Below are 24,513 nucleotides of genomic sequence, written 5' to 3' on the forward strand. Positions count from 1 at the left end.
TCAAGGGCTTCATTAGTTGCATCAGGTGTGCTTGAGATAGAACACCTCAAATACCTGGACTGTTGACGGTGACGTTCAGAGAAGAGATCATTGTGTAACCCAGGTTAAAATGTATATTAAAAATATTTCATTGTGTATTAAAAACCGAGACAAATGAGTTAAAATCAGTAAATTAGTTCATTCATGTATAAATGTATAATGTATAAAAATGTATAAAACCAGGATGTTTGAATTAAAAACAGTGAAATTCATAGTGGAAAAATCAATTCATTAAATATAATGTTTTGTTAATAATTAAAATACCGATGTTCACTTAAAAAGAAGAACAGAACCGTAATAAAAAAGTTATGTGGAGTTTTAGTTTGAAAGAGCTGATCGGAAGACGGACTTCTCATCCAATCGGAGGAGAAGCTCCCACCCACTGACCCGATCGGAGCAGGTTCACTTCCTCTTGAAGCTGCTAGAAGAAAGAGAGGAAGCCACATTGAGCACGAGTCACGGAAAAACACACTTTGGACGATAAAACACTAAAAAACACTGAAAAACACGGAGAAAACTGCTGGAGAAGATCCCCCGGACGACCAGGACCTGCGTGAGTGCAGCTGGAGGAGCCGCTCGGGAGGAGAAAGCATCGGTGAGCAACCGACTCGAAATGCTAAATCGCTAATGCTAATAGCGGAACGAGCTAATCGTTAGCGATAACGAGCTAATGCTAATAGCGATAACGAGCTAACATTAGCAGACGAGCTAATGTCGGAGCGCTAGCTCCCTGTGCTAATTAGCCTCACGGCAGACACACCAGATACACTAATGCTGTAGCATTTGTCCGACATTTTAAAGGTGCATATGTAACGTTATTTTCTCTTGTTTACTCTCTTTCCATGCACATTGAGCTATATTCTGGGTGTGTATAGCACTTTATTTCTGAACTTAAAGCACATTTAGCCACAAGTTAACAACTGTGCACAATTATATGTTTTATTTTCTTAATGGTTAATGATGGTTCTGTGAATATTATCCTGTAAAAAGCACAAAATGTTTTCATATTGTTTTGAGAGGTTATTTCAATAACTTGAGTATCATAATATGATTATGTGAATGTTGTTTATTTTGTTACTGTAAATTGTAAGGTTATATTGCAACAGTAATTCAGTAAAAAACAGTAATTCAGTAAAGAAAATAATTATTTTCCATTGAAATGGTTTATGCAGATTTAACATGATTTATCTCATATAAATCATTGAAAGTTTAGAGATTGACAATGAATGCTCTGATCCTACTTATCGTAGGTCAGGTTTTTTCGTTGGATTCCATTGAGATACGGACCTGGAGGTTGGAGCCAATTGAAGTTGATGGCGAGCTAGACCCCGGTGGACGCTTAGATACCGACGTCGTGGAACCTGGATCCTTTTTGCACCAATACACACACCACCCACACCCCAGTGAGGTGGAACTGATATTTCACCTATGCGGTGCTAACTGAACTGAACACTAGAAATTAAAGCAGCTGCAGTATTTTATTTTATTTTTTATTTTTCATACTTACCCGGGTAGGAGTTGTAATAAATGTGTTATTAATGTGTGGTCTTCCCATCTGCAATAAAAAGGGAAGCATCATTTGTTTCTTAAAGAGAACACTGTGTTTGTGTCGTTCCTGAGCAGTCGGTCGGTCGATCCTGGGCTCCGTAGTCGACCTTAGAGCTTCTGATCCATCTAGCCTATTCAATCTAAATCCTATTCTCTTATTAAAGGGTAATACGTGTTACAATAAGTGGCGAGCTAGCCAGGAGCCTAGTTATTTGCCAAACGATTGCCTGGAACAAACCATTTCAGTTTTATTTCATGATAATACACATTGCTAAAAAATGGAGGTCATTGATAAATTAGGTATCAAGGTTCCAAATGCAGTCCTAGTGAGTGGGTTGACAGGATCAGAAAAAGATGAAGAGATTATTGAGTTTTTGCAAACCTATGGTTCAATCAATAGGGCTGTAAAGATAGATGATTCAACTACAGAGTTTCATACCAACCTGATAGTAGAGTATAACCATGGCACTGCTATGCAAGCGTTAGAACCTCTTTTGCCTCGTACTCACCCATCGTCAGTCAGCCCTGATGTCACCTTCCACGTTCGAGCCCTGGCAAGTGTCTACACACAAAAGGTAAGCAGTGATGTTACACAAACTTACCTCGACAAGCTGAAGGGAATCGCCAAACTCAGTGGAAAGGATTTCGAGGAGGTGTTAAAGGAGGTAATGTCACAAATAGAAGAATCCATCGATGGTGCTGAATCCAGTGAGCAAGTTACTTCCCCCCAACACTCACTGGAAGCTGAGAAGACTGCAGAACCCAGCCAGCATGACGTTGCATCACCGCTGTTGGTTGGTGCTCCCCCTCCCATTGATCTTGGTCCCTCTAATGTTAATCAGAGAACAACTGCTCCCTCCTTTAACTCAAAGACACCCTCGACCCTGAGTCCCAGTGAGCTCAACCCACCTGAGGTGCAAAAGATAGTGGTGGAGCACATCGTGAGGAGTGAAGACAGACCCCCACACTCTCACTCAACCCTGAGATTGAGAGGTTTCTCTGGGAAGATCCCTCGACCATACAGTGAGGTAGATTATGACACTTGGAGGTCCCATGTTGATTTGATGATGAAAGATGTTTCTCTCTCTGACCTTGATAAAACTCATAAAATCCTCGAGAGTCTTCTTGTTCCAGCTTCTGATGTCATTAGGCATCTTGGTCCTGAAGCGCCTCCTATAGTCTATCTGCAATTGTTAGACTCTGCGTTTGCCACAGTTGAAGATGGAGAAGAACTGTTCGTGCGGTTCATGAGCACATTCCAGGATTCTGGAGAAAAATCATCTACGTACCTGTAGTGCCCAGGGCTTAAAGTATTCCGGCACCGTGCCGGATCTCCGGCGTTTGACTATGATTCAGAAAAAAAAAACACACACACACACACGCGCGCGCACAAAAAAAACAAACACGTTATCTCCGAGTGGTCTTGAACGCAGCATCCGAGTCGAGTCGGCGGCTACAGTCTATGGTCGGCGGCTGTTTCTCCTGAAATCAGAAAAATGGAGGCTAAATTCATGAAGCCAGGGGAAGATGTCGTAGTTGACAAGGGCCTTAAAAACAAGTGGCGCTGGGCGTGGATAGAGGAAAAGGGCGGAGACGGCAAGCCGTTTGGGAGCTGGTGCCAGAAGCTAAGGGAGCCTGGTACCTGTTTTTGTGTGTTGTGCTCCAAGAAGCTAGTCTATGCAACTAGCGGCAAAAAAGCTCTTCGTCGTCACGAAGGAGACGCCGGGCATAAAGCAGCTGTTCGCGCGCTCCAACACACAAGCCGTTTGCCTGGAGCAACAGCCACAGCGGACGTCGCGGCCCCGATGACCGATCGTGTTTGTGACTTGAAAATACGTGTGTGCTCGTTCATTGCTGAACACGATTTATCATTTACGATCGCTCAACCGCTCGTAGATCTGTGTAAAAAAGTAGCGGTTGATAAAAATGCTTTAACAAAACTGTCCGTTTCCAATCAGCATGCCAGTTATATGAACACACATGGCATAGCACCAGAGTTCAAGAAACGTCTGTCTGATCAGCTCAAAGGATGTATGTTTTCTCTGAATGTTGATGAAGCAACCACCCAAAACATGGAAAAAATACTTAATGTAATGGTTCGCTTTTTTGATGATGATGCAGCCAGAGTAATAACACAACATCTTGCAAGCAGGAAAGTAAACATTAGCAATGCTTCAGCTCTTATGATGGAACTTAAAGATGTCCTGCAGTGCTATGATCTGGAGTGGAAACAAGTAACCAGTATTCTGTTGGACAATTGTGCTGTCATGAGAGGGAAGAAGACTGGACTTGAGACACAAGTTAGGAAGGAAAATCCTTACCTCCTCGACATCTCTGGAGATACTGTGCATATGGTGGCAAATTCTGCCAAGGCCGTGTTGAGCCCATTCAAGTCAGAAATAGAGGACTTCTGCTCTGATCTATATTATGACATCGAAAAGTCACCAAAACAAAAGCAGATATTTGCCGAGTTCCAGAGTCTGCTGCATCTCCCGCCCAGGACCTTAATAAGACCAATCAGCAACAGATTTATTCAAATGCTGGAGGTGTGCAACAGGCTGAACGAGCTCCTGGATGTACTGGTGGTGCACTACTACCATGTGCTGGATCCAAACGAAGAACATAAATACAGGTAATACAAATAATAATTTATTCAATTCATATGTATTTTTAATGAACTGCTTCTGTTAATCTGTAACAAGTTTGTGGGCCATAGCGCTGTATGTAATGTTGTGTTGCTTTGAAACAATGTCCTCAGTGATGTGTGTGTGGATATGTATGTATATTTTACTTAAGTGTGCTTGTGTATGTGTGCTACAGAAGGCTTCTTTACCAAGTGCTTGAGAAAAATGAGCTCACAGTTGAGGAAAAGGCCAGAATAGAAGTACTTCAACAAGAGCAGGCCACAGCATCCCGAATGAGAACACAGGTTAACCAGAACCGGAAGGCACGGATTGCTGTGCTCTTCACAGAGTTTGAAAGAATGAAGGTCATGATCGACTTGTTCAGAGGTATCTTAATATAGGATAAAATAAGACTATATTAATCCCACACTGGAGATATTCACATGATGTCACAGCAGCAAACAAACAAGATGGTGCAGAAATAAGATACAAACAAATACATTATACTGTATACATACACACACCCAGGCTGTACTGTCATCACTAAAGTTGTGTACAAAATGTGAGTTCAAGAGCATGCAAATCCATCAAAAAGTATTCCCTTCAATTTAACTATTCTGAATACCACCCATTAAAAATGTAATTGTAACTAAATACAGTTCTGAATACAATTGAATACAATTATTCAGTTCCTTCAAAATACTTGTTCTGAATTTTAATTACTATTATATTGCAATTATCTTACAGTTATACTTTGTGTTGTGTTTGCAGGTGTCCTTCCACCATTCCAGAGCTTTGTGAAAAAACTGCAACATGACAAACCGATGGTGCACTTGTTGCATGTGGAAATGGTGGCCCTTGTGAGAGAGATTCTCAGCAGGTTTATGAAGGCAAACGCTATCCCACTGAGCGCAAAGGAGATCCTCAAGGTTGATGTCCGGAGTAGAGATTTGCAACTGGCAGACAAAAGGCTTGGTGTTGGAAAGTTCTGCTACTCTGCAATGAACAAGGCCCGTGTGGAGAGGAAGATATGGGTTGGAAATATCTACAAATCTCTCAGAGAAGGCTACATGAAAGCAGCAGAGTTCCTCCTCAAAAACTTACCACTGGACAACAGCATAGTATCCTCACTGTGTGCTCTGAATCCATCTCTAATGCAGTGTGACTCTGTCTGCGGAGCTTTTATCACATTAGGAGAGGCCTTGCCTAATGCTGTTCCTCCAGAAGAGCTTGGTCAACTACAGGAAGAGGTTCAGGCATACCAGATTGATGTAGACCTGGTACATCATGCCCAGACCTACGATGAAGAGAATGGCCGAGTGGATGTAAACTGGTGGAGCCATGTTGCATCTCTGAAAAACCCAGAGAGGTGTGTGAGGTATCCCAGCCTGTGTAAGCTGGTTAAAGCTCTTCTCTCCATTTTCACAGGCCCACTGGTGGAAGGATCATTCAATTTAATGGATGACATCCTTGAAGCCGACAGGTGCTCCATGAATGTGGAAACTTATGAGAGCCTTGCAGTTGTTAAGTCCACAATGAAAGCCAAGGACTGGACAGCCTCAACTATGACCATAGACCAGCCTTTGAGGCGTTCCTGTCTGTCATCATACCAAAATTACCAGTTACACCTGCAGAAAAAGAAAGTGAAAGAACAGGCACAAAAGGAGAAAAGGCTGAGTGAGGCAACAAGGGTGCAGTCATCAAAGATGGCAAACAAACTGGTACAACAGGCCAGGAAAACCAAAAGGCCAGCCACCACCTCCTCTAGACCAGCCTCCACCTCAGGACCAGCCAGACCTCCTCCTCCCTCTGGACCAGCCAGACCTCCTGCCTCAGGACCAGCCAGACCTCCTCCCTCAGGACCAGCCAGACCTCCTGCCTCAGGACCAGCCAGACCTCCTCCTCCCTCAGGACCAGCCAGACCTCCTGCCTCAGGACCAGCCAGACCTCCTCCTCCCTCAGGACCAGCCAGACCTCCTGCCTCAGGACCAGCCAGACCTCCTCCTCCCTCAGGACCAGCCAGACCTCCTCCTCCCTCAGGACCAGCCAGACCTCCTCCTCCCTCTGGACCAGCCAGACCTCCTCCTCCCTCTGGACCAGCCAGACCTCCTCCTCCCTCTGGACCAGCCAGACCTCCTGCCTCAGGACCAGCCAGACCTCCTCCTCCCTCAGGACCAGCCAGACCTCCTCCTCCCTCAGGACCAGCCAGACCTCCTGCCTCAGGACCAGCCAGACCTCCTCCTCCCTCTGGACCAGCATCCTCCTCTGGACCAGCCAGACCTCCTCCCTCCTCTGGACCAGCATCCTCCTCTGGACCAGCCAGACCTCCTCCCTCCTCTGGACCACCTAAGTTATTTCCTCTCTTTTATGGCCAAGCCAAAGTCTCCCCTACTTCCTCTGCACCAGCTTCTGCCTCTGCAAATATGTTAAAGAGGAGAGGAGTCAAAACCCAATCAAAAAAGAAAGAAGAAATCGAACAGAAAAAAAGAAGGTGTTAACGAACTGTGATGATTGCACTGGAAACTGCAGTTCAGCAGTTCTCAATAGGTTTCTTTAGTAAACTGTATTTATTTCATATTATTCAGTTTACCACTTCTTGGAGCACTTTACTGTTTTTTGTTGTTAAAATGAACTGCCTCTGCAAATATGTTAAAGAGGAGAGGAGTCAAAACCCAATCAAAAAAGAAAGAAGAAATCGAACAGAAAAAAAGAAGGTGTTAATGAACTGTGATGATTGCACTGGAAACTGCAGTTTAGCAGTTCTCAATAGGTTTCTTTAGTAAACTGTATTTATTTCATATTATTCAGTTTACCACTTCTTGGAGCACTTTACTGTTTTTTTGTTGTTAAAATGAACTGCCTCTGCAAATATGTTAAAGAGGAGTCAAGGCCCAATGGAATGTATTTCCTATAACTTAATTTGCCATTGTTTTGAACAAAAATTATGGAAAGGTTGCAATATTATCTACAGTTCACTGTTGCTCTGTAACTGTTTATATGTTTTTTGTATTGCCCTTTACTGAATTAAATGGTTGCTAAATGAATAATTCAGATTAATTAGCTTGACTGAGTTTCACATGTTTTCACTTATAACTTAATAACCTTTACTTTCTAAAATTCACATTTAAAGCACAATGCAAAAAAGTTGTTTGCCAAATTGCCTATAATGTGTATGCGTTAGATCCACTGCACTCCCGCTCCTTGGAAAAAAGTTCAGGCTCAGGATTTTTTTTTACTTTAAGCCCTGAGCGCCTTCAGGTTGCCCTGGGTAACGCGGTGCGCAGAGGAGGTGTCCCAGCACAGGACGGAGACAAACACCTACTCCGGCAGTTTTGCAGGGGCTGCTGGGACAACGCCCTGCTTGCTGACCTCCACCTAGAACAGAAAAAGCAGAACCCTCCATCATTTGCTGAGCTTTTAAAACTTTTACGCACTGAAGAGGAAAGACAAGAAGCCAAGGTCATGAGAATGAAACAACACTTGGGTACCACAAAACAGAAAGCTGCATCCCACGTGCAAACTGTGTGTGACTGCGGTGAGACCCAAGCTGAGTCTGATGCTAGCAGCATACATGAGCTAAGGAAGCAAGTTGCCGACCTGAAAAGTCAGCTAACATCCCTCATGAAAAAGAAAAAGACAGCATCCCCCAACCAAGAAAAAGTGAAAGTGAAAGAAAAACAAAAACCTGACCATGCAACCACAGAAACCAACCTACCTTCCCATAGGAGTGCGACTTCCAAGCCAAAGCCTTGGTACTGCTTTCGCTGTGGGGAGGATGGGCACATCGTTGCCACCTGTGAGTCGGATGCCAACCCTGCCCTGGTAGCAGCAAAAAGAAAAGAACTGAGACAACGGCAGCAGTTATGGGCTCCCAGGTCACCACAGTCCCTCAGTCGTTCTATCAGCAATACCTTTCTGAGCATGAAATCAAGCCACTGTTCGACTTACTGGAAGTTCAAGGAGCCAATGGCCAGTGTGTACCTTACCTGGGATACATTGAGCTGAATGTCACTTTTCCCAAAGAGTTCCTAGGAGTGGAAATTGAGGTGCCAACACTCGCTTTGGTGGTTCTAGATGTTCACGCTGTCTCTGATTCACTCATGTTGATAGGTACCAACACGCTTGATGTATTGTATGAGATGTACTGTGAAATGGCTTCCGAGACACAGCAACCTACAGCACATGGCTACAAAGCCGTTCTCAAAGTCCTTGAGCTGCGGCAGAGACAAAGTAAGGATGGAAACCTTGGGCTGGTGAAGATGTATGGCCAAGGCCCCCAGTTGGTTCCAGCTGGCCAAACCGTGGTCTTGGAAGGTTGTGTTGCAACCAGTAGGTTCTCTACTGAGAAGTCAGTGGTCCTGGAACATCCTTCCTCATCTTCGTTGCCAGGTGGGTTGCTGGTGAAAACCTGTCTTGTTGATTTGCCAGCTAAACAGCCATGCAAAGTCCCAGTAATACTTACCAACGAGTCAGACCACGATGTTATCGTTCCTCAGAGGTGTATTATTGGTGAGATCAGTGCCTTTCAGAGAGTTTTCTCAAAAGAACATGGTGTACTTACCTCAAGATCAGACTGTCCCCAGAAGTCCGACATCACGTTCAACTTCAGCGACTCTCCCGCTCCTGCCGAATGGAAAGAGCGCATTACAAAGAAACTGAACAGCATGCCGGAAGTTTTTGCACAGAACGACCTTGATTTCGGCAGGACTGACCAGGTCAAGCATCAAATAAAGCTCTCTGACGAGACCCCGTTCAAACACAGAGCCCGCCCCATACATCCCCATGACCTGGAGGCCGTCCGTAAGCATCTACAAGAACTACTTCAAGCTGGAGTGATCAGAGAGTCTGACTCTTCATTCTCATCTCCTATAGTCGTAGTGAGGAAGAAGAACGGAGACGTCCGTCTCTGTATTGATTATAGGAAACTCAATCTCCAGACTGTGAAGGATGCTTATGCGCTCCCAAACCTGGAAGAAGCCTTCTCTACACTCACCGGATCAAAGTGGTTTTCGGTCCTCGACCTAAAATCCGGTTATTATCAGATAGAGGTCGAAGAAGTGGATAAACCCAAAACCGCCTTCGTCTGTCCCATGGGGTTTTGGGAATTTAATCGGATGCCTCAAGGCGTCACAAACGCTCCGAGCACGTTCCAACGTCTCATGGAGAGATGTATGGGTGAGATGAATTTAAAGGAAGTTCTTGTGTTTCTCGATGACATCATTGTTTTTTCCAAGACATTGGAAGAGCATGAAGTGAGGCTGATGAAAGTTTTGACCCGTCTGCGAGAGTTCGGCCTTAAGCTCTCCCCGGAGAAATGCATGTTTTTTCAAACGTCGGTCAAGTATTTGGGGCATATCGTGTCCCAGGACGGAGTGGGGACCGACCCCGGAAAAGTGGAAGCCCTGAAAAAGTGGCCAAGACCTCAAGACCTGAAACAGCTAAGGTCTTTTCTCGGGTTTTCGGGGTACTACAGAAGATTCATAAAGGACTATTCCAGCATAGTCAAACCCCTCACTGACTTGACATCGGGTTATCCCCCACTACACAAAAACACCAAGCACAAGACACAGACTTACCAGACCCACCACGATCCAAAGAAGCCATTCGGTGATCGCTGGACTGACAGCTGTGAGCTAGCGTTCAATACCATCATCGAGAAGCTCACCACAGCTCCTGTCCTCGGGTTCGCTGACCCCAAGGTGCCGTACGTCCTCCACACCGACGCCAGTACGACGGGCCTTGGGGCAGCCTTATACCAAGAGCAAGATGGTCACATGCGAGTGATTGCGTATGCTAGCAGGGGCCTGTCGCGCAGCGAGTCAAGATACCCGGCGCACAAGCTAGAATTCCTAGCTTTAAAGTGGGCTGTTGTCGAGAAATTTTGTGATTACCTGTACGGTAACCAATTTACTGTCATAACAGACAGTAACCCCCTGACATAAGTCCTTACCAGTGCCAAACTGGACGCCACCAGTTACAGATGGCTGGCAGCCCTCTCAACATTCATCTTCACGCTCCAATACAGGCCAGGTAAACTGAACTCTGATGCGGACGGTCTTTCTAGGAGGCCACACGGAGAGCTCTCAAATGACCTGAAGTCCCAGAAAGAACAGGAGCGCATCAATCAGTTCACACGAACACATTTGGCTGAACTTGAGGGTGGTGTGAGCCAAGACATCGTGCACGCCATCTGTGAGAGGCATCTTGTTTGTGGCATACCAGATGACTGCGGAGACAGTGATGGAGGCATCGCGCTGGTGCAATCCCTAGCAACCTCTCCTGATGCCCTGCCGGACAGTTTTGTGGTCGAGCATGGTGGCTTACCTGGTCTCCCTCATCTGTCCGAGGTTGAAATCAGAGATGTGCAGCGAGCTGACCCCTGTCTCCGAGAGGTAATAGCTCAAATCGAAAGTGGAGAAAAGTTGCCTCCGACAGTCAGAAAAGAGCTTCCTGACATTCCCTTCCTTTTAAGGGAGTGGAATCGTCTCGAAATGCAAAATGATGTACTGTACAGATGACGTCAAGACAATGGCAGAGTCACATATCAACTTGTCTTACCTGAGGAGCTCCGGACGGTTGTTCTTCAGAGTCTTCACAATGATATGGGCCACCTAGGTACCGAACGTACCTTGGATTTGGTACGGACCAGATTTTTCTGGCCAAAGATGGCGGCCGATGTCGAAAGAAAAATCAAGACCTGCGAACGGTGCATCCGCAGAAAAGCACAGCCAGAAAAGGCAGCACCGTTGGTGAACATAACATCCACCAGGCCTTTAGAGCTTGTTTGTATGGACTTCTTGTCTGTTGAGCCTGACAGAAGCAATACGAAGGATATTCTGGTGATGACGGATCATTTTACGAAGTATGCAATTGCCATACCAACGCCAAATCAGAAAGCTCAGACCGTCGCCAGGTGCCTTTGGGACAACTTCATGGTCCATTATGGAATCCCGGAGCGATTGCATAGCGACCAAGGACCTGACTTCGAGTCACGGACAATCAAAGAGCTCTGCAAAATTGCTGGAATCCATAAAATCCGTACGACGCCCTATCATCCCAGAGGGAATCCAGTCGAACGTTTCAACAGAACGTTGCTGAGCATGTTGGGAACACTTGACAACGAAGACAAATCGCAGTGGCGAAACTTTGTGAAACCTCTTGTACACGCGTACAACTGTACGAAGAATGATGTAACAGGGTTCACACCCTATGAACTCATGTTCGGTCGTCAACCGAGGCTACCTGTCGATCTAGCCTTCGGGTTACCCTTGAAGGACGGTGAGTTCAAGTCCCACTCACAGTATGTTCAAAGACTAAAGTCTCATCTGGAAGAGAGTTACAAGATAGCCACTCAAAACGCTGCAAAGACAGCCGCGAGGAACAAGGCAAGATTCGACAGCCGTGTCACTGCTTCCAAGTTGGAGGCTGGCGACAGGGTGTTGGTGAGAGCTGTCCGCCTGCGCGGCAAACACAAGCTTGCCGATAAGTGGGAGACGGATGTCTATGTGGTGGTGAAGCAAGCTGGAGATCTCCCAGTCTACACCCTCAGACCAGAGAACAAGGAAGGCCCCTTGCGAACCCTTCACAGAGACCTCGTACTTCCCTGTGGTTCTCTTCCATTGGACGTTGAAAGGCCAGAATTGCCAAAACCACGCAAGCCACGAACACGGAAGTCCGTTGAACAATCTGACGATGTACAGGATCAGTGCGACTCTGAGGATGACTTTCCATGTGAGTGGTTCCGAGAGCAACCTGATACAGAGACTACGAGATTTACAACTGTCTATGAAGTTCCCAGACCAGACACCCACCCTGAGACCCCTTCGCCAAAGAACGAGGGGAGGAACCTATCTGAGCAACACTTACCTGTTGATGCTCCAGTGAATGACGATCACTTACCTGATAATCCATGTGGCGACTCAAGCAGCACCGAAACAGGAGACCTACCTGAAGTCCTACCTGTTGCTTCGTCTCGCACAGAACCTGAAAAAGAAGTAAAGACTACAGAACCATCGAGTGAATACTTACCTACCAATGTCCCTGGATCCGCCGGAGATGTTCCTGCTGAAGAGGATGTCCCTGTTGGAGGAAAAGAAAGAGAGATTAATAATGGTTCAGGAGTTACCAGTGATACTGTGCGACGTTCAACCAGAAACAGAGAGAGGCCTGAACGGCTGCAGTATTCACGCCTTGGCAGTCCGCTGGTATCTATTGTTCAATCTCTGTTTCAAGGCCTGAACAACGCTCTTACCGAAGTGCTATTGGAAGCCGAACAGACTAACCTGAACTCATCCTTCAACCTGTTACTGGACAGCAGTTCCCATGCACAGAGGCGTGCATAGATTCAAGAGGGGAGGGTGTAACCCAGGTTAAAATGTATATTAAAAATATTTCATTGTGTATTTAAAACCGAGACAAATGAGTTAAAATCAGTAAATTAGTTCATTATATGTATAAAACCAGGATGTTTGAATTAAAAACAGTGAAATTCATAGTGGAAAAATCAATTCATTAAATATAATGTTTTGTTAATAATTAAAATACCAATGTTCACTTAACCCTCTAGGCGCCAAAGTCGCATTATTGCGACAGGCAACATTGCTCATTAAAACAGCCCATATCTTTAAATCTACTGCCTTGTGCTGTTACTGCTTGCTACCACTAGATAGCCAATAGATTCAGCTTCAATCCTGACGTCATTTGGGGGTGTGTTTCTATGCAAAATACCTGAGAAAAAAAAGTTTGAAACCCGACACCGGCTGTCGGAGCGGCAGCGGCTAAGCGGGCAGAGTGGGAGAGGAGAGAGCCGCGGAGCGGTGGCAGAAGTGTGCTGGACAGATCGAGAGACAGATAGCGATTTTTGTAATAAAAAACAAAATGCCCAAAAGACTTTACAGTGTGGATGAGGTGCTTGCACAGATCTTTGCTGATCGCGATTCAGAAGGAGACGATTTGCCCTCTGATGACGATCGCTCGTCAGAGACGAGTGACTGACAATGCTGCAGCTGCGCACACTGTCACACAAGCAACACACGCTGATCACGGCGAGAGTTTTCTTTTTACAAGCTAGATTAGGACATTTACTCCTATCAGATTCCTGTTCATTTACTCTGAGGATGAGAGGATGAAAAAAAAAAAATCTACTGTGTAAATATGTTCAGAATTCCGTTTTACTGAATTTTACCTGGTGACATACAAATTAGATTAGTAAATTTACTTCAGTCAAACTCCTGTTCCTTTATTTTGAGGATGAGATGACAATATAAATATTTTTTTTCTGTGTAAATATGTTCAAAAATCAGTTTTACTGAAAGTTACTTTCAGTCACCTGGTGACGTCACAATATGCAAATTAGATGATTAAATTTACTCCCATCACAAACTTTAGGTCATTATGAATATTTTTCTCATTTACACTATGAATTTATCTCTCACCACTTCCAAGCTACAGCCTTTTGAAATCTTACAATCCAAACGGAATATTTTCCTAAATAAACTCTGGCGCCTAGAGGGTTAAAAAGAAGAACAGAACCGTAATAAAAAAGTTATGTGGAGTTTTAGTTTGAAAGAGCTGATCGGAAGACGGACTTCTCATCCAATCGGAGGAGAAGCTCCCACCCACTGACCCGATCGGAGCAGGTTCACTTCCTCTTGAAGCTGCTAGAAGAAAGAGAGGGAGCCACATTGAGCACGAGTCACGGAAAAACACACTTTGGACGATAAAACACTAAAAAACACTGAAAAACACGGAGAAAACTGCTGGAGAAGATCCCCCGGACGACCAGGACCTGCGTGAGTGCAGCTGGAGGAGCCGCTCGGGAGGAGAAAGCATCGGTGAGCAACCGACTCGAAATGCTAAATCGCTAATGCTAATAGCGGAACGAGCTAATCGTTAGCGATAACGAGCTAATGCTAATAGCGATAACGAGCTAACATTAGCATTAACATTAGCTCCCTGTGCTAATTAGCCTCAAGGCAGACACACCAGATACACTAATGCTGTAGCATTTGTCCGACATTTTAAAGGTGCATATGTAACGTTATTTTCTCTTGTTTACTCTTTCCATGCACATTGAGCTATATTCTGGGTGTGTTTAGCACTTTATTTCTGAACTTAAAGCACATTTAGCCACAAGTTAACAACTGTGCACAATTATATGTTTTATTTTCTTAATGGTTAATGATGGTTCTGTGAATATTATCCTGTAAAAAGCACAAAATGTTTTCATATTGTTTTGAGAGGTTATTTCAATAACTTGAGTATCATAATATGATTATTTGAATGTTGTTTATTTTGTTACTGTAAATTGTAAGGTTATATTGCAACAGTAATTCAGTAAAAAACAGTAATTCAGTAAAGAAAATAATTATTTTCCATTGAAATGGTTTATGCAGATTTAACATGATTTATCTCATATAAATCATTGAGAGTTTAGAGATTGACAATGAATGCTCTGATCCTACTTATCGTAGGTCAGGTTTTTTCGTTGGATTCCATTGAGATACGCACCTGGAGGTTGGAGCCAATTGAAGATGATGGCGAGCTAGACCCCGGTGGACGCTTAGATACCGACGTCGTGGAACCTTGATCCTTTTTGCACCAATACACACACCACCCACACCCCAGTGAGGTGGAACTGATATTTCACCTATGCGGTGCTAACTGAACTGAACACTAGAAATTAAAGCAGCTGCAGTATTTTATTTTATTTTTTATTTTTCATACTTACCCGGGTAGGAGTTGTAATAAATGTGTTATTAATGTGTGGTCTTCCCATCTGCAATAAAAAGGGAAGCATCATTTGTTTCTTAAAGAGAACACTGTGTTTGTGTCGTTCCTGAGCAGTCGGTTGGTCGATCCTGGGCTCCGTAGTCGACCTTAGAGCTTCTGATCCATCTAGCCTATTCAATCTAAATCCTATTCTCTTATTAAAGGGTAATACGTGTTACAATTGCCTTGCACAAACAAGGAAAAAGATACAAAAAGATAGCAAGGGCACTGATTGTTCCTAGACATACAGTTGGAAGCATAGTTCGCAAGTTTAAAGTTAAAGGAACAGTGGCTACACTACCTGGACGTGACAGAAAGAGGAAGCTATCAACGGCTACTACCAGAGTCCTGAGGAGGCAGGTGGTCAAAAACCCTTGACTGATTGCAAAAGACCTGCAGCAAGACTTGGTGGCAGCAGGTACTGAGGTTTCAGTTTCCACAGTAAGGTGCACACTAAACACTGAAGGGCTCCATGCCCGACTCCAACACATACACCACTACTGACTCAAAAGCACAAGAAAAGTCAGCTCCAATTTGCTCAAAACTATATAAATAAGCCAAAGAGGTTTTGGGATTTTGTTCTGTGTAGCAATGAAACAAAACTGGAACTTTTCAGGCCTATGGATCATCGGTATTACTGGAGGAGGAAGAATGAAGCATATGCTGAAAAGAACACCCTGCCTACAGTGAAGCATGGCGGTGGCTCAGTGATGCTCTGGGGCTGCTTTTCGCTTCCTCTGGCACTGGAAACCTGCAGCGTGTGGAGGGCAAGATGGGTTCAATCAAGTATCAGGAAATCCCCGGTGAAGCGAGCACCTAAGATGGCCGCATAGGGGAATACGCTAAGGAACCGTTCACCTTACGCCCCTCTTTAATATTGATTGACATATTCTAAATACAGAAAATAAATGTGCGGAGGATTGTAACTTCATGTTAATATGCAATCAGTCCAAAAAACCCTTACACAGTACGGCTTGAGAAGTGTATCTCGACAGACTCGGGAGGGCACAGAGGAGCACATGGCGGCTACCGCAGACCCACCGCAGATGGATACCGTAGCTGAGCTAACGAGCATTAAGACGCTGCTACAAGGCATCTCATCCAGCATGAGCGGGTTAAAATCGGGCATGGATGCAGTTCAAGCGTCGGTGGAGAAACTGGGAAGCCGAGTGACTGAAGCTGAGACTCGTATTTCGGCCCTTGAAGATCAAGGCCAGAGCCTGAGTGTCGCGGTGGAGACGGCGACCAAAACAATCGCCCAACTTCAGGAGAAAGTAACATACTTAGAAGACGCCGGCCGCCGTAATAATGTCCGTATAGTTGGAGTAGTGGAGAGCGCCGAAGGAGGAGACGTGCAAAAGTTTGTGCGGACGTTTTTGGAGGAGGTATTGGATGTCGAAATGGGACCGGACTTCGAGATTGAGCGCGCCCACAGAGCAGGTCAGCGTGGCAGCAGAGACCGGCATATCCTGGTGCGTTTCCTGAGGTTTGGAGCCAGAGAAGCGGTGCTAAGAGCGGCCCGGGAGAAGGAGCATGTGGAGTGGAGAGGCAAGCGGGTGTCTTTCTTTCAGGACCTTTCACAGGATGTTGTTCAGAGGCGCAAAAAGTTTGATGGAGTAAAGAAGCAGCTGCAGGAGAAGGGGCTTCGGTACACCATGTCATACCCAGCCGTGCTGAGAGTGGTGGCGGATAACATCCGGCACACCTTCGCTTCTCCGGAGGAGGTGAGAGACTTCATCTCTAAGAGAGACTCATGAAGAGCCCAACGCGACACGGAGGATATTATTGATTACTGGAGATGTCGGGTGAGCCGTTTTTAGGCTTTGTTTATGTGAACCATCACGTCATCTTGTACTCTCCAGGTAGTCATATTAGGATTTGTTATCAGATATAGGTATATCTATAGCCTATGGTTCGAGTATATTTGTGTTCACCTTGTTTAAGGGGGCAAAGAAGTTAAACCTTTGTAATATTGCCACTTGTTCCTTCTCTTAGAAAATCAATAACTGCATAATAGCAGCAGATATATTATTCTGGAGTTGATCTGACACTATTAGGGATTTTTATTTTCTCTCTTTTTTTTTTTTTGGACTGGAATACAAGTAGAGGACATTAATTCCTGTTCTTTTATAGGAATTAGGCTCTGGACTCACTTGGTTGCTTGTACAAAATACAGGCCTAGTCACGTTCTGTATATGATAATAGGTATGTGTATTGGATTTGATATGTGTGGGTGGGGAGGTGGGGGTGTTCGGCGGGTCAGGACTTCGAGTTTCACGGACGTACTAGTCTGTTGTTTTGGTTTGAGGGATTGTGGAGAACCACTTGGTTTTCTCAGGGTTCTCACATGTCTCAGTTTCTGTGTTTTTGTTTTTTGTTTTTTTTGTTTTTTGTTTGTTTTTGTTTGTTTGTTTGTTTGTTTGTTTTTTCATATGTGCACGTTTCTTAGACAGGGAGACATTAAATCCAGGTCGTTTCTCACATGGTACCACCCTCACTTGCATGTATCTCAGCTTGATGAGATGGTTGAGGGTAAAATAGTAGAAGTGTTATGTTAGTATGGCAGACAGGCTTAAGTTACTATCATGGAACATTAAAGGTGCGAATCTTGCTATTAAGAGGAAGAAACTTCTTCTATATCTGAAACAAAAGAAAGTAGACATCTGTTTTTTGCAGGAGACTCATTTAAATAATGAAGAGTCAACTAAGTTACAAAGGGATTGGGTTGGTAAAATATTTTATAGTGCCTACTCATCTAACCAGCGGGGCGTCTGCATATTATTTCGTAAAAATCTAAACATAACTATCCACAAGCAACTCTCGGACAAGGAAGGCAGGTGGGTGGCTGTCAGTGTAGATCTGTTCGGCAGCAGATGCTCTCTTATTAATATCTATGCACCAAATTTAGATTCTCCAGTTTTTTTTGCTGATATATGTAATGTTATGAAACAAATGGGGAATACATACTGTATTATTGGGGGGGATTTTAATCAGGTTCGAGACCCGGCCCTAGATAAGTCAAAAGTGGCTAATACAAGATTAGTATATAAATCTCAAATAGCTATTGATGTTTTAGAAGAAGAGCTGGGTCTAGTTGATATTTGGAGGATTTTACACCCCCAGGATAGGGAGTACACCTTCTACTCTAACCCACATGCTTCATATTCACGTATAGACTATTTCCTAATATCTAAACAACTAGTGAGTAAAACTGTTGCTGCTTCAATTGGAAATATTGTATTGTCAGATCACGCTCCAGTTGAAGTGATGTTAGGTTCTGGGTCTTTGTCCGAAACCCCTAGAAGCCGTTGGAGACTCAACACCTCGTTGCTCCAAAATGAAAAATCCTGTAATTTTATTAGAAAGGAAATTCTTGAGTATTGGGAATTTAATGAAGGGTCAACCTCTAACCCAGGTCTAGAATGGGATGCATTTAAAGCCTGCTTGAGGGGTCGCTTAATACAGCACTGTTCCTTTTTGAAAAAACAAACTACTATACAAATACTGGAATTGGAGAAGGAAATTAAAGATCTGGAAAAAATGTATGCGTCCCAGTTAGATCCAGTGGTGTTTACACAATTAAACAAAATGAAACTGGAACTAAATTCTATTCTACAGAAGAAGGCAGAGTATGCATTGTTTCAGTGTAGACAGAAGTACTACGAGCAAGGTGAAGCGGCAGGAAGGTTTCTAGCCCAGAGAGTAAAACAGCAGTACAGTCGCACTTTAATAACCTCTGTGGAGAATGAAAAGGGGACCTTAGTGACAGACAGTGGGGAGATTAACGAAACATTTAGGGTATTTTACCAAAAACTGTATCCATCACAGGGTACAGTAGACCAGGAGGATATAGATAAATTCTTATCAGAGGTGCATCTGCCGACCTTGTCCGAGGAAAAACAAAAAGAAATAGGGGGAGATATCACGTTAGAGGAGATTCAGCAAGCTATAAAAAAAATGAGTTCTGGGAAGTCACCTGGGGATGATGGGCTACCGGCAGATTTTTATAAAGAATTTGTGGACCTAATAGCACCAAGATTAGTGATAGTATTCAGGGATGCAATTGGAAGGGGCAAGATGCCAGAAAGCATGCAATCGGCAGTTATTACTCTGATACATAAAAAAGGTAAAAATGCGCAGCAATGCGGAAGCTACCGCCCAGTGTCTCTAATAAATGTAGATGCTAAAATATTGGCCAAGATACTAGCTATGAGGCTGGAGGCACATTTGCCTAGTCTTATACACCCAGATCAAGTTGGTTTTATTCGAGGAAGGTCCTCAGCAGATAATGTTCGTAGGTTACTTCATTTAATTTGGCAAGTAAGGAATAGCCCTGACCCGGTGGTTACTTTCTCTCTCGACGCTGAGAAAGCGTTTGATAGAGTGGAGTGGGGGTACCTGTTCAGGACGCTATTTAGGTTCGGATTAGGCTCCTCAATTATAAAATGGGTTAGACTCCTATATTGTGACCCCAAGGCCTCAGTGTTGACAAATGGAAAGGTATCCCCACATTTCCCTCTGCACCGGGGTGCAAGACAGGGCTGCCCCCTGAGCCCCCTAATTTTTGCATTGGCATTAGAACCTTTAGCAGCTGCCATCAGAAATAATACAAATATCAAGGGTATCCAAGCTGGAAAGATGGAACACAAATTACTTTTGTATGCGGATGATATTTTGTTGCTAACCTCAAATCCAGAAACAGCTGTCCCGCAAATTTTGTCTTTGATCGATACCTTCTCCCATATCTCGGGTTACAAAATAAATTGGGGAAAATCAGAGGCAATGCCCCTTTCTAGTTTATGCCCACCTAGTATCAGACAGAACTGGCAGTTTAAATGGCTCCCTTCGGGCCTAGTGTATCTAGGGATAAAGCTTACACCAGGTTTAAAAGACATAATGATTGAGAACATCCTCCCCCTACTTCTGAAAATTGAGAGCACTCTACAAAATTGGGCTAAAATAGGGCTATCTCTGCTGGGAAAAATAAATATTCTTAAAATGATGGTTGTTCCACAACTTAACTATATCATATACTTATTACCCATGAGCTTCCCTCCCTCACTACTTAAAAGATTTAATGCAGCGGTAGCTGCTTTTTTGTAGGGAGGTAAAAGACCCCGTTTAAATAGAATTAAAATGTGTGCTGCAAAGGAGGACGGAGGCCTCAACCTGCCAAGAATGGACTGGTACCACTATGCATTTTCTCTTAATCAATTGGCCAAAATAAATATTACAGAGGACCAAGCTCCGGGTTGGGTCTTGATTGAAAAAGAACTTACTGAACCAATCCCATTACTGGCTTTTATCTCACAGAATGGGGGAGAAATTCCAACTCGGAATCCATTATTGTCTTTTGCAAGAGAAACCTGGCAGGCATCACATCGTGTTATTGGTCTAAACCCTTCTTTTACTAGAAGGACATCTCTATGGCACAACAAGCTACTGAAAGTGGGTAAAAAAACTCTTTATTGGAAGTCGTGGGTGGAAGCAGGGATTATTTTTATTGGAGATGTTTTCGAGGGTGATAATTTTATGGGTTTTACACAAATGGTAACTAAATATGGAATCCCTAAACAAGACTTTTGGAAATATTTGCAATTAAGAAGCTGTATAATGTCTGCACAACGGAAACTCCCCCTGTTGCCTTAAACAGAGCTACAAAAACTAGTACAGGGAGATCAGGGGGCTAGAGGTGGAGCATCTAGATATTATAGTCTTATGAGACAATCTCACCCACCAAAACTAGAGGGTCTCAAGAGAGCATGGGAAGCAGATTTGCAGGGCGAGATAATAATGGAGAAGTGGAAGGAAATAATCGGATGCTGGTATAAGACATCTAGAGAGGTACAGACCCGCTTAATTACATATAAAATCATACATAGGATGTATTGGACTCCCTGTAAGATGGCAAGACTAAAGCTCTGTGAATCTGACATGTGCTGGAGATGTGGGAGGAGTAGAGGAACTCTTTTACACATGTTGTATGAGTGTGAAATGACACACAACCTATGGGAAAAAATAATATTACTCATCAACAAAGTATTCAGGACAGACTTATCCCAGAGCCCCGCTTTATGTATTTTGGGCATAATAACAGAGGGAGTAGAGTTGTCATCCCAGCAAACTCAATGGTGTAGGCTGGCCCTTACTACGGGATGTAGGATTGTCCTCAGACACTGGAAGTCAAAAAGTATTATCCCATTTAATGAATGGATGGGAGAAATGACTAAAATAGCCGGCTATGAACAACTGATTTTTAGGCTGAACAATAGGGAGGAGATATTTATGAAAACATGGGGTCCATACATGACTTTCATACTAGATGGTTGATTGGGGAAGCTGTATTGATGGTTTTCATGTAAACAATTAACAATAAACCATGTCTGGATTGTGACAAAAGCCTGAAAAGTGGTGGGGTGGAGAATGTGTATGTATGTAATATATGTATTTATTTTGGTGTGCATATTAGTTTAATTTATGCAAGTGTCTCTATGAGTAATATTTTTGTTTTTGTTTTTGTTTTTTGTTTTTTGTTGAATTGCGTTGGTCTGTTTTTGTCATTGTTCAGGTTCATGTATGTATGTTGGTCCTTTTGTTGCATTGTTGAAAAGCAATAAAAAGTGAGTTACGAAAAAAAAAAAAAAAAAAAAGTATCAGGAAATCCTGGGAGAAAATGTCATGCCGTCTGTGAGGAAGCTGAAGCTTGGGTGTCATTGGACCTTCCAACAGGACAATGATCCCAAGCATACCTCAAAGTCCACCAAGGTTTGGTTTCAGAAGAAGTCCTGGAAGATACTAGAGTGGCCATCACAGTCGCCTGACTTAAACCCCATTGAAAATCTCTGGTGGGATTTGAAAAAGGCAGTTGCAGCACGCAAACCCAAGAATATTAGTGAACTGAAGGCCTTTGCCCATGAGGAATGGGCTAAGATTCCTCAGGAACGCTGCCAGAAGCTGGTGTCTAGCTATGCATCACGTTTGCAGCAGGTCATAACGGCGAAGGGGTGCTCTACTTAGTACTAAAGCTGCTTGTCATGACGGGGTTGAATAATTTTGAGACTGCAGTAGTCATTAAAAGTGGCATTTTGTGTTGAATTTGGAGAAACCACTTGTGATATTAGTTGTGTTGAGCTATTTAAATTGTTCTTGTTTGATTTGTTTATTGCAAACAGCTGCTAGTTTGTACATTTTGCCAGTGGGGGTTGAATAATTTTGATTGCAACTGTATGTATGTATGTATGTATGTATTTATATACACAAACATACATACACACACACACACACACACACATATATATACATCAATATATATATATATATATGTACACATTTACACATATATACACATGTATACACATAAATATATAATACATATATATATATACACATATATATACATACATACATATATACGTATATATATATATATAGCTAAATAAAATAAAATGAATGTTTTGTGATGCTGCCCATCGAGAGAGAGACTAAATGGTTTATTCTAATAAATATTAAAGCAGTGAGCGAAATAGTTCAGGACAACAATAGAGCTCTATCCCACATAGTAAGACATTCTGGCTTTCTCGCTGTTATTAACGTTGTCAAATGGTCACGGTTTGGTTATGTTTCGGCTCCAAAACTACTTGGTCAGATTTAGATCATACTTTGAGTTAAAATAACTATGTCTAGTCTTGTTACGTTATGACATGTAGCTTGCATCATGAAGTTAAAGTGATGTAAGTATGTCACTTATGTAATGGAAGTTACATAAATTAAGTGCATCAACTTACTCACATAACATAACTTAAAAACAAATTACTCTTGACTCTTGGTCACAAACGGAGCACAAACCCTGGCCTCAATCACCCCAACCAACCCCTGACCTAGATTTTAAATGTAGAAAATTCTGTTGGATCTGCTGCATAATTACAATATGCTACATTTGTTATTGCTCATAAACCAATTGACCAGACATTTTCTGTCTTGGTTGTAGTAGTTGTACAAATGTACCTTGGTATGACAAAATTAATATAATCTTTTTAATCAGTTAGTCAGGGTGGCTTTTTCAGACTTTGTCTGGGGTGCCACTGAGCACTAGCACTGTGTCCTGCAGCTGCTTTCAGACATTTGACAAACTAAAACTGTTGCTTTCCACATCAGAAAATTTCAAAGGAGGAACTTTATGTAAGTAAAGAGACAACAACCACGATGGACAGGAAGTCCAAAGGTTTCTTTCTGTGTCTTTGTTCTGTACACAGTCTGACTGATGCTGGCTTGCGTGGCTTTTTTAATAAACTGGCAGTGCAGATGGTGAATATGTCATTTTGGAATGGAGCTTTCTCTCATGCTCAGACCTCATGGGAAAACCTAAATACGCACATGTACACAAATGTACACACGTTGCATAGACCGTGTTTTGGTTCTTTTTCAGACACTCCCAAACACACTGACTGATTTCATTTCCAGTGGGACTGACACAATTCAACCACAAGATGTGTGTCTGTGCATGCACGCAAGAATGCCCGCACACACACACACAGTCAATCAGAAAACAACACATGGATCTTATGCATCTCTGTCAACACATACATAGCCTTTAGCACTGCATACATATACAGTGTAACCAGAGCTCTCCTCCCTCTGCTAACAACACATACTCCTCTCTTCATGGTCCTATGTTGTCCTTCTCCCCCTCACTGTTTCCTTATTCCTATTCTCTTTGTACTATTTTCTACATTTCTTTGTTTTTCAGAACAGCATGTCCTCCAAACCAAACCACAAAATATGTCATTTCTCAGTAGCCTCCCAAAACATCACAGGGTTTTCTAATGCCAGGACTCAACGATTTGTAAATAACTCAGATACATAAGATACATAGCAGCCTTTTCTTACCTGCCAATACTATGGTTAAGGTTTGGTTAGGTTAAGGCAAAACTATCATGATTTCTGGGAGGACAGGTTTCAGAAACCCTGATTAAAAGCAATTGTTTTGTATTTCTTTGAATTGAAAACGTTTTGTAATTTTTGATACTACTTAAAGGATAATTCTGGGTGTTTTTTGCAAATGTAGCATACATACTTTTCTGTTGGTGCCATTAAACCACTGCATTTGATCAATTCATTAATGAAGCGTTGTAAACAAAAATGCTTACTTTTTGGCAAAATATTGGTAAGCTAATGGTAATCTTGTGGTAATAAATGTCTTGTAATGTAATCACAAGTAACTGTTAACGATTCTAGCCATTGGATTACTCAGTATTAGATCAGAGCCAAATTGTGTTGTATTGCCCTGGACCAGCGATCACCATGTTACCAGATGTCATTGTTGAACATGTTATTGCTTGTTGCTTGTAATGCTGCTTATTATGAAAAGGCTAAAATTTTAAGTGGCACATACATAATCAGTGCTACAAGTAGGGACCACTTGATATTATTGCAGAAGACAGCGGCATGGTACAGTGATAGTGGCCACCTGCATAACATTGTTTATTCACCTGTCAAAGAAACAATACTGATCACATTTACACTGACAACACAG

The 24,513-nt window shown here is 43.1% G+C and overlaps 2 long non-coding RNA genes across 2 annotated transcripts; both read left to right on the plus strand.

Annotated features, from left to right (window-relative positions):
- The first annotated feature begins 315 nt into the window (after positions 1-315).
- LOC141003793 (uncharacterized) lies at positions 316-1,635 on the plus strand. The gene is made up of 2 exons (XR_012179754.1): positions 316-634; positions 1,290-1,635. It is a non-coding gene; the product is annotated as an uncharacterized lncRNA (long non-coding RNA).
- Positions 1,636-13,859: 12,224 nt separating this feature from the next.
- Positions 13,860-15,029, plus strand: LOC141003865 (uncharacterized). The gene is made up of 2 exons (XR_012179762.1): positions 13,860-14,044; positions 14,684-15,029. It is a non-coding gene; the product is annotated as an uncharacterized lncRNA (long non-coding RNA).
- Positions 15,030-24,513: the final 9,484 nt, after the last annotated feature.

Source organism: Pagrus major, chromosome 10 (assembly GCF_040436345.1).
Source record: "Pagrus major chromosome 10, Pma_NU_1.0".
NCBI lineage: Eukaryota > Metazoa > Chordata > Actinopteri > Spariformes > Sparidae > Pagrus > Pagrus major.